At 45.5% G+C, this 9,127-nt stretch overlaps 1 protein-coding gene across 2 annotated transcripts in view; it reads left to right on the top strand.

Annotated features, from left to right (window-relative positions):
* Positions 1-8,654: 8,654 nt before the first annotated feature.
* PTPRE (protein tyrosine phosphatase receptor type E) overlaps positions 8,655-9,127 on the top strand; it is a 173,367-nt gene continuing 172,894 nt past the window's right edge. The window contains exon 1 of one of the 2 annotated variants that reach the window (XM_037803932.1): positions 8,655-8,785. The gene's annotated coding sequence lies outside the window, so the exon portion shown is untranslated. The remainder of the gene's footprint in view (positions 8,786-9,127) is intronic. The other variant, XM_037803930.1, reaches the window with a different exon arrangement.

The following is a 9,127-nucleotide window of genomic DNA, read 5'->3' as shown; positions in this document are numbered from 1 at the left end:
CACCACTGGCTGCCCCAGGTCTGCTGAAGAGCCTGGTTCAGAGGACATGCTCCACATAGATTTGTTGAATAAATGAATGGAGAAACGTGCAAATAAACTCCACTATTGTTATTTCAATTTTTAAATTATTATTGAAAAAAAGAACATTTTGATGAACATCCTTATACATAAACCTGTATCCAGATCTCTGTTTATATCCTAGCTTGAGTTCTGGATGTGAGTCAAAGTAAGTGAACTTTGTTGCTATGTGTTGCTCAATTGTTCACTAGAAAAAGTTGTACCAACTTATCCTCCACTTAACACAGGGAGTATGCACAGCTTATTACATCCTCACAGCACTGTATATTATCAGAAAAATGGATTTTTTCCCATTTAAGTTTGTTTATTTTAACTACATTTTAAAAGGGTGGGGCAGAAATTCAGTAATTTCCCTGTAGCCATTTTTTCCAGTGTGAAAATAATTTTGTATCATACAAAATGATATATACTCACTGGAAAAAACTTCAAACGGTATGGACAGGAATAAAGAAGACACTAAATTTAAAAAACAATTCCACTAAAAGAGGTAATTCTGTTAATACTTGGGCAAATACTATTATACCCATCTCTTTATGCACATACACATATTTACATAAAAACGGGGTCCTCCTGCATGTACTATTTCATAGTCTGCTTTTAAAAATCACAACAATTTGTCATGGTATGCCATCATGTCCATAAATCATGTTTATTATTGCATGAAGTAACCATAATTTATTTATACAGATCCTTATTGGAGGACATTTTTGTTGCTTTCAGTTTTCCAATACTATACACATTATGTCATGACATTCCTTATATATTCAATTTTGTTAACTTTTCTAGGTGTTTCCTTGGGATAAATTCTTAGAAGCAGAATTGTTCAGTCAAAAAATATGTGCACACCCTCCAAAAGTTTGTCAATTTAAATTCCTACCAACAACACTTTGTTTTAGATTCCTCACCATCTCACAACCTCCGAACAACACTGTGGTCAATGTTTTTAATCTATCACAAATTGAGAAATAACCTGTTGGCATTTTTTTTAATTCAGGGAGGGTTAACATCCCTTCCTATGTTTATTATCTATTTGTATTTTTATTTCCACAAATTTCCTGCTCAGAAGGTTGGTTTATTTATTATACAGAAGTGTTTCTTCTACATTTATGATTTGTCATATGATAGGAATATCAGAACTTTGTCAGTTCTACATATTGCAAACACACACAAATTCATTATGTTGTTTGTATTTCAATTGTATTTGTAGTTTTTTTCTGTGTGTTTGTTTTTCCTGACTCAAATTTTAAATTTCTATGTAGTCAAATTTTTTAGACCTATATTTTGCATTTTCTGGGTCTGGTATCCCAACCCCAAAGTTATTAAGGCCATTTTGGTTGTATATATACAAAACAACTCAAGCTTGCTTACAAAAAAAAGTGGTACATTTTACAGGAATACAGGGGTATCTCACAGTAACCAAGATGAGGACGACAATGAGATCACAGGAAATTACTGGAACTAGGGATTTCATTTGGTTCTCTGCTCCTTTCTGTATATCCGATTCATTCTTCTTGTTTTTTTAAAACATACTACATTCTGTTTTTAGTCTCACTTTATTGCTGTCCTTATATTTTCTTTGTTTTGTTGTCTTTTTCTAATTTCTGGAAATGAACATTTTATTTCTTTATTTTGTTTTTAAATTACTAATGAAAGTATTTTAAAGTATGACTTTTCCTCTCAATATAGTTTTGGCCAGCTCTAATAGTTTTTTAAGCCTATTAATTTAAATTTTTCATGTAACATCTTGAACTTGAAATCATTTCTTTGCCAAAGAGAAGGGTTTTTAAATAACCATGTGATAGGGCTTTTCCTACTTTTGTTATTTATTTCTAGTTTTCTGGCATTTTGATTTAAAAAAATGTGATCTTTACAGTACCTCCTCTTTGGAATTTATAGTCAATTTTTACAAATGTTTGCAACATTTCCTATTATTCTATACTGTAACATTTTATGGCTCTATCGTCTTTTATTTAGCAGTGCTTTATTTTGACATTTTGGTTATTATAATTTTTTGCTCATATAAATTAAATATAAATTCCTGATAATAGTCTTAGGATAAATTCCTGGAGATGAATTGTTGGTTTGGGCAGGTATTTAAGACTTTTATAACAATCCTAACGACTGAAAAGACTTTCGTTCCTTTCACCGTCTCCTTCTGCATAGTCTTCATGCCATTTCTTTTTAGCTTGCATCTGTTTCAGTGGAGTGTGCTGTCCAATCACTGTTTGCTCTAACACGATGTGAGTGAGCTCTCCCATCATCCTTCTTACTTACACGGGCCTATTTTTGCTCATTGTCTGCAAAATTAGGGTCCTGGATAGACAGCTTTCTATCAGTTTTTTCCCTGAGTGTATCCAGGATGGAAATAATGTTCAGAGCTTTAACGAGACACTGAACTCAAATTGGCTAAAGCTCAGCTAAGTCGTGGGTAAGGGCAGCCTCATGTGTAACTTGACGTGGGGCCTCACCTTGCTTTCTCTCCATCTCCTGGTTGTGCTTCTCTTGGCTCTTTCCCCAGTTCAAGTGGATTTCACGTTCAGGGCTTTCATCCTCTCAGCTGCAAGTATATGGCAAAGAATCACATGCCTCTCCCAGAAATATCGTGGCATTTTATTAGCTCTCACACTGTTGCACACCTACAGACCAAGTGTCGAGGGGAGGAGGTCTTGTTATTGGAGTTATCTTTAATTCCTTTTGAGTCCGGGGAAGGCAGAGCTGTGATCTTGCTTCAGCCAACTCTCAGCTGATTAAGATGTCCGTGAAGTCTGGAACCTTTTCCAGCTAGGTTTGGTAATTTCACAGGGCATGAGGATGGAGACTTGGTGGCCCAGTCTTTGGCTGCTGTCCAGGAGCAGGGGCTGCCCGAGGGACGGCTAAGGCAGAGCAAGGCTGGATGTAGGGGACTAAAGGGAATTGAAGTCAGAGCCTGTGGCAAAGCCTGGAACAAGGAGCCCCCACATAGAGAGGAGAACAGGACCCGAATCTGGGATGAAGGGCAGCCCCAGTGACCGGGAGGGGTTCTGACTCAGGGTTTTGCTCTTTGGTCATTCAAGTTCCTGACTGTTCGTAATTACCACCTGCAATATCATTGCTTTGAAATTTTTCTCTAAAGCAAGAGAAAAATTAAATTTCTATGACACTATCTACTTTAACTTAGTTGCAATAAAATCACAAATAATGTACTGATTATATTGTCTGAAATAATGGAAATAAATATGTAATTGAAAAATGGCCATCCTCATACTATCTGCAATCCATTCTCAACACTCCTCCACACACTGCTAGACCCTGGCATTGGAAAATGCTGGACTCGCTGACAGCAGAACAGAAAGTGGCTTTTTGCTTTCCCAGAATGCACTGGGATAAGCTGTCATCTTTTCTCTTTTTTATTACAACTTGAAGCTTCTGATTTCTTCTTCCATTTATCATGCAGGTTATTAAAATCTGTTTTTTTTTTTTAAATAACACAAATTTGTACTTTATAGCACATAGAACTCTAGAGTATACAATGGTATTTCTTTTACTATTTCACATTAATTCATGTACATTTTTGCTTTTACTATAAAATGTATGTAGTTTATATGTACTTTGGGATCGTTTTGACAGAAAGATTGCCTCAAGATGCTCATAATTTTCCACTAAAGAGGCAACAGATTTTTTTTTTTTATCCGTAGAAATCTTTTTTAACACTGCAATGCTTCAGGCAATGAAACATTTAAAACTAAATTTTTAAACTGCTTTCATAACTGATAAGAAATAGCAACCTCTATCCCTTTTCCCAAGGAATTTCCCTAGAATCTCAATGCTGCATTATACCCCATTCTCGACTTTTCCCTCAACTCCTCAGGAAAACCGAAAACATAGAAAGGGCAGAAAGTAGGTGAACAGTAAATCCTTCCACTAGTGATGACGGTCTGTGGATTATGGACACTAACCTCATGGTGAGGAACAAAGAAATTAAGTCATTTTATTCCGCCAGAAATCTGCTCACGGCAGTATAGTTTTCCAAACAACATTGGGGGAAGCCCCTGGGCTTGGAAGGGAATCCTGAGCTCCAGATGACAGCACAGCCTGGCTCACGCCTTGGTTTCAGTCCTGTGAGAACTTGAGCAGAGAACCCAACCCCACTCTGCCTGGACTTCTCATCTGCAGAACTGTGAGAAACACAGGGGTGTGGTTTTAAGCTCTCAAGTTTGTGGAAATTTGTTACGCAGCAGTGGAAGACTAATGCAGCAGCTGGAGAGTCCCAAAGAGGATAAAGGGAAGGTTGACAAATTGGAATTAATCAAAATTTAAAACTTCTGCTCATTAAAAGACACCAATGAGAAAATAAATATACAGGCACATATAGAATACAAATATCTGACAAAGGACTTTGGTTCAGAATATATAAAGAACTCCTACAAGTCACTAATAAAAAGACAAAAATCTCAATTACAAAAACGAGTTAAAGATTTGACCAGACACTTTGCCAAGGGAGGTATATGACTTGTCAATAATCACATCAAAAAAGTGCTCAACATCGGAGAAATACAAAGTAAACCAAATGAGATACCAGCTCACATGCTCATTAGATTGCTGAAAGTTAAAAGACTGATAATATCAAGTGTTGGTGAGCATTTGGGAGCCACCAGAACTCTCATACATTGCTTACATAAGATGGAACATTTCATTTTGGAAAACTGTTAGGCTGTTTCTTATGAAGTTAAACACGTGTTCCTACCCTACGACACAGCAATCTTACTCCTAGGTCTTTACCCAGGAGAAATAAAGACATATGCCCAAGCAAAAACTGACAGCCAAATAATCTCAGTGGCTTTATTCATAATAGCCCAAACTGGAAACAGTCCAAATATGTGTCAATAGGTGAACGGATAGACAAATTATGATACCTTCATACAATATGAATACTAGTGAGTAACAAAAGGAGCTAACTACTGATTCAGGCAACAAAGGATAAATCTCAACAAGGATTCTGCTTAATGAAAGACGACAGAAATAAGAGTACACACCTCAGGCTTCCATTTATATGACGCTCTGCATCAGGCAAAATGAATGTATGGTAATAGAAATCAGGACAGTGGTTGCCTCTGGCAAGGTTTGGGGAGTTTTCTGGGAAGGGACAGGAGAGAACTTTCTACAGTGATGGAAATGTTCAATATCTTGGTAGGAGTATAGATTTCACTGGTTTTTGAATTTTTCACTGTCCATTGAACTGTACACTTAGGATCTGCATACTGCATGCCTATCACTTACCAATAAAAAGCAATCCATGTGGAAAAGGGTTAAGATATTGTGAGGTCCTGGAGAAGAGCACAGCTATCTTTTTTTTCTGGGGAAATAGAGGAATTTTCCAGCAAGGGGCCTGTCATAACGATTTCAAAGGTTAATAACTGTTAATACTTGGGTATAACTTTTAAAAAGAGGGGAAGAGGGAAGGATAATTGGGTAAAATAAAAATAGAATGTTCTGGACCCATCAGAGTTAATTATTCTGGTACATTCTAGAGATTATAATAGCCATCCCCAGTTTTCTCTTTGTGGGGACAAGTCCTGAACAAAATCATGGAGTCTAGCTTCTGTTTGTGTCAGTTTTTCTTTGCCTGCCCTGCCCTGCAGCCAGTCACCAAGTCCTTCTGATTTTACCTCCTAAAGTGAAGCAATTTTATGCTAATGTTTCTGTGTAATTTTTAAAACAAATCCCTATGTGCTTTCTACCCATCAATTTTGCCTTTTTCATTTTTTCTCCTAGAAAGCATATCTGGTCTCGGCATTTTAGCATGACCTGATATCTACTGATAAAGCAGGCTGAGCATTACCAGAGTTGCCATGGAGAAACCCAATGGCCCAGTCCGCAAATACAATGGAAGACACAAACTATAGTTAATACACCAGTCATGGGAAAACGGCCTTGAGTTGTGTTTTAAAGGGAAGGAGCCACAGGTTAAGAGGAGGGAGGCAAGCAGGAAGCGGCATCAGCAAGAACAAATGTGGGATCAAACAGGAAGTAGGTGCGAGATGAAGTGAATGCTGTGGAGTAAGGAAAGCTGTGTCCTGAGGTCTCAGAAGATGTCTAGGTGTCCTTGATCGCAAGAGGCCTGGGGAGGGTCTCGGAGCCTACGGGAGCTGCCGATTGGGGGACTGATTTTGACGGACAGCAGGGCCCTCGAGTCAGAGATAGGGCTGAATGAGGCTGGTGAAGAAGGATGCAGGGGCTTCTGTAGGGTCGTCAATACAAACCCGGCACAAGATGCCTCTTAAAAACATGCTTTCCCGTGACAATGAAGAATGACTTCAGGCTTCAGAACAAGCTGAGGGATGTTGCTTAATGCCTGGAAGAACTTTTAGGGTCCAGCAGAGAGGAAGATTACCAGGAGAGAATAGCCACCTGCAGCCTCATCATGCTAACAGGGCTGCTCCCTCTCCAACAGCACATGTCCGACAAAGGCGACCTGTTTCCCACCTCCTGCCGCACAGCTTCTGCCTCCCCAGCCCTGTAGTGCTGACAAGCCCAACTGTGTCCACCAGAGCTTGGAAATGATCACCTTCCTGACAATGACCCTGGCTTGGGAGGACCTACGGGCTGTCCTGGGCTACCTGGTCCCGCCCCTACCTGGCTGTTCCTTGAGGGCAGGCCCAGGAGGGAGCCACCTGCCTGCTGGGCTCCAGGACCCCCAGCTCCTCCTCTGCCCTCTCCTTATTGCACATCCCCTGGCTTGTCAGCTTTTACTCTGTAAGAAGCTGAAGATAGAGAGGAGATGGAGTCAAACCCAGCCTGGACCCTCCCGGAGCTTACAGCCCCAGGGGTAGGGGTGGGGGAATAACAGACACCAAACAAGGGGCTAAAAACATAAATAAGCAGTAACTGTGGTGGGGCTGTGAAGAGGGTGCCTTGGGAAGACGGTCAGCAAGAAGGAGCAGGCCAGGAGAAAAGGGGTGGGGGGCAGCATGTGTGAAGGACCTCCAGGGAGAAAGCCCTTGGCTGAGAAGCTGAAGGGAGGGTGCCATGTCCGGGAGACGGATCAGAGGCCAGAGTCCAGGGAGCAGGCGGGGGTGGGACAGGGCAGAGGGGACGACAGACCCTTGCAGCCACCGCTAGGAAGTCGGGCTTCGTTCTCGAATGGAGGCTTTTAAGCAGGGGACTGGTGTGACTAGATTGTCCCTGGTTGATGTGTGAAGAATGGGAAACTGAGTCTGAAGTTGGGGGAACATTGCAGTTGTCTGTGGGATGAAGGTAGTGCAGATGGAGAGAAGTGGAAAAGTTCAAGATGCCTTTTGGAGGTAGACAGGAGGTGGGCTTGGAGATGGATTAGAGTTGGGGAGTGGAGGTAGGGACAAGGAAGACAGGGAGGAAACTGAGCAAGAACACGGGCAGTTCTGAGAAGGCAGGAGACAACCAGGAGCTGAGCTGGGAGGAAGTCTGGGGAGCTGTGCTTCAGCGAGTTACCCACATGGAGGTTTTAGAGCCATGGGGCTAGGCCAGAGGCCCCAGGAGAAGGTGTGGGCAGCACAGGGCAGGGAGCCTGAGTCCCACAGCTCTTTGCACCCCTGGGGGAGGTAAGCTGCACTCTGGGCAGGTTAACAGTGGATGGTCTCAGTCTGTGGGTGCCCATGGCCCTTGAAGTCTGCAGCTCAGTCCAGAAAGTGCCCCAAGCGCCCCAGAGTTGTCTGCTGGCTATTGATGCCCAGTGGTGTGACATCCCCTCAACCACTTCCTCACCATTCATTCATTCATTCATTCACAAGACTTAATGAGTGGGATCCTTACAAAGGGAAATGCAATAACCCTCAAGAGAGCCAGGCCATGGCCCAACCCAGAGGGCTCTGCTGCAGGTTCAGAACCAGGGTGACACAACAGGTCATCAGCATTCTCTGAGTCCTGACGGTGGAGTTGCCTTTTTTCTGAAGCCTCCCTAGTTGACATGAGATCCCCTGGAAGAAGGCTCCTGAGAACACACAGGTCCAGATCTGTCCTCACTGGAACTCTTATGTGTGTGTGTGTGTGTGTGTGTGTGTGTGTGTGTGTGTAAAGGATTGTGTGTTTGTGTTTGTGTGTGTGTGACTTTTCCAGATCTGGCCTTCATGCCCACACACCCTCGGCCCTCTGGACAGCCACCAAGGGGGTGGGCCTAGGGAACGGGAAGAGTGGCGCCGCCTCACCCGACCCCTGGTTACAGATGAGGACACTGGACCAAACTGCGCTCCTTTCCGGACCCCGCCAAGCCTGGCCGCAGCCACCACCGCTTCCCGGTGTCGGGGCCAAGGCTGGGGAGGCAGGGCCTGCCTTTCTTCCCCCCTTGCCCGAGGCCTGTCACTCCTTGTCGCCCCCCACGCCGCGCACCTGGGTCGAGAATGGGGAACCGGGCCAGGGGCTTTCCCGGAAGGGGCTGCGGCCTGGGCCAGGGGACGGCCGTGTCGGCTGGGGGCTTCCCGACCTGGCGGTGCGCTCCCCGCGCCGGGCACCAGGCGTCGCCCCTGCTCCTCGCAGCGCCCGGACCCGCCCCCGCCGCGGAGCCCGAGCCCGAGCCGAGCCGGCGGCGGCGCCCGCTGGACACATTTCCTGCTCGGCTGCGGGCGGCGGCGCCCGGACCCGGCTCCCTCCGCGCGTCCCGACCACAGCGGCGCCCCGCAGGGCGGCGGGCGAGTGCCCGGGAGATGCGGAGCCGCGGCGGCGGCGCGACCCGCGCGACTGGAGCGGCCCCGGCGAGGTGAGCGCGGGCGCGGGGCGGCCGGTGGCCGTGCGCCCCTCCGGGTGGCCGTGCGCCCCTCCGGGGTGCCCGAGCAGGCCGTGACGTTCTCCTCGGACGCCGCCGCGGGCGGGAGGGAGGGGACGAGGGGCCGCGCCGGGGCGCCGGGTCCCCCCGCCCGGTCCCTGTCGGTCCCGCGGCGCACCCGGTGCCGGCGACTGGGGACCGCGGCATCCCGGCCACCGACCCGCGGCGTGCCCCTGCGCGGAGCCCCCGGCCCAACTTCAGGGCCACCTGGGCAGTCCTCGCGCTCCTTCTCGGTAAACAGTCTGCGGGCGGCGACAGTGCGAGGGGGACATGTGT

This window comes from Choloepus didactylus, chromosome 15 (genome assembly GCF_015220235.1).
Source record: "Choloepus didactylus isolate mChoDid1 chromosome 15, mChoDid1.pri, whole genome shotgun sequence".
NCBI classification, from domain to species: Eukaryota; Metazoa; Chordata; class Mammalia; order Pilosa; family Megalonychidae; genus Choloepus; species Choloepus didactylus.
This window is presented reverse-complemented; position numbering and strand designations above follow the sequence as displayed.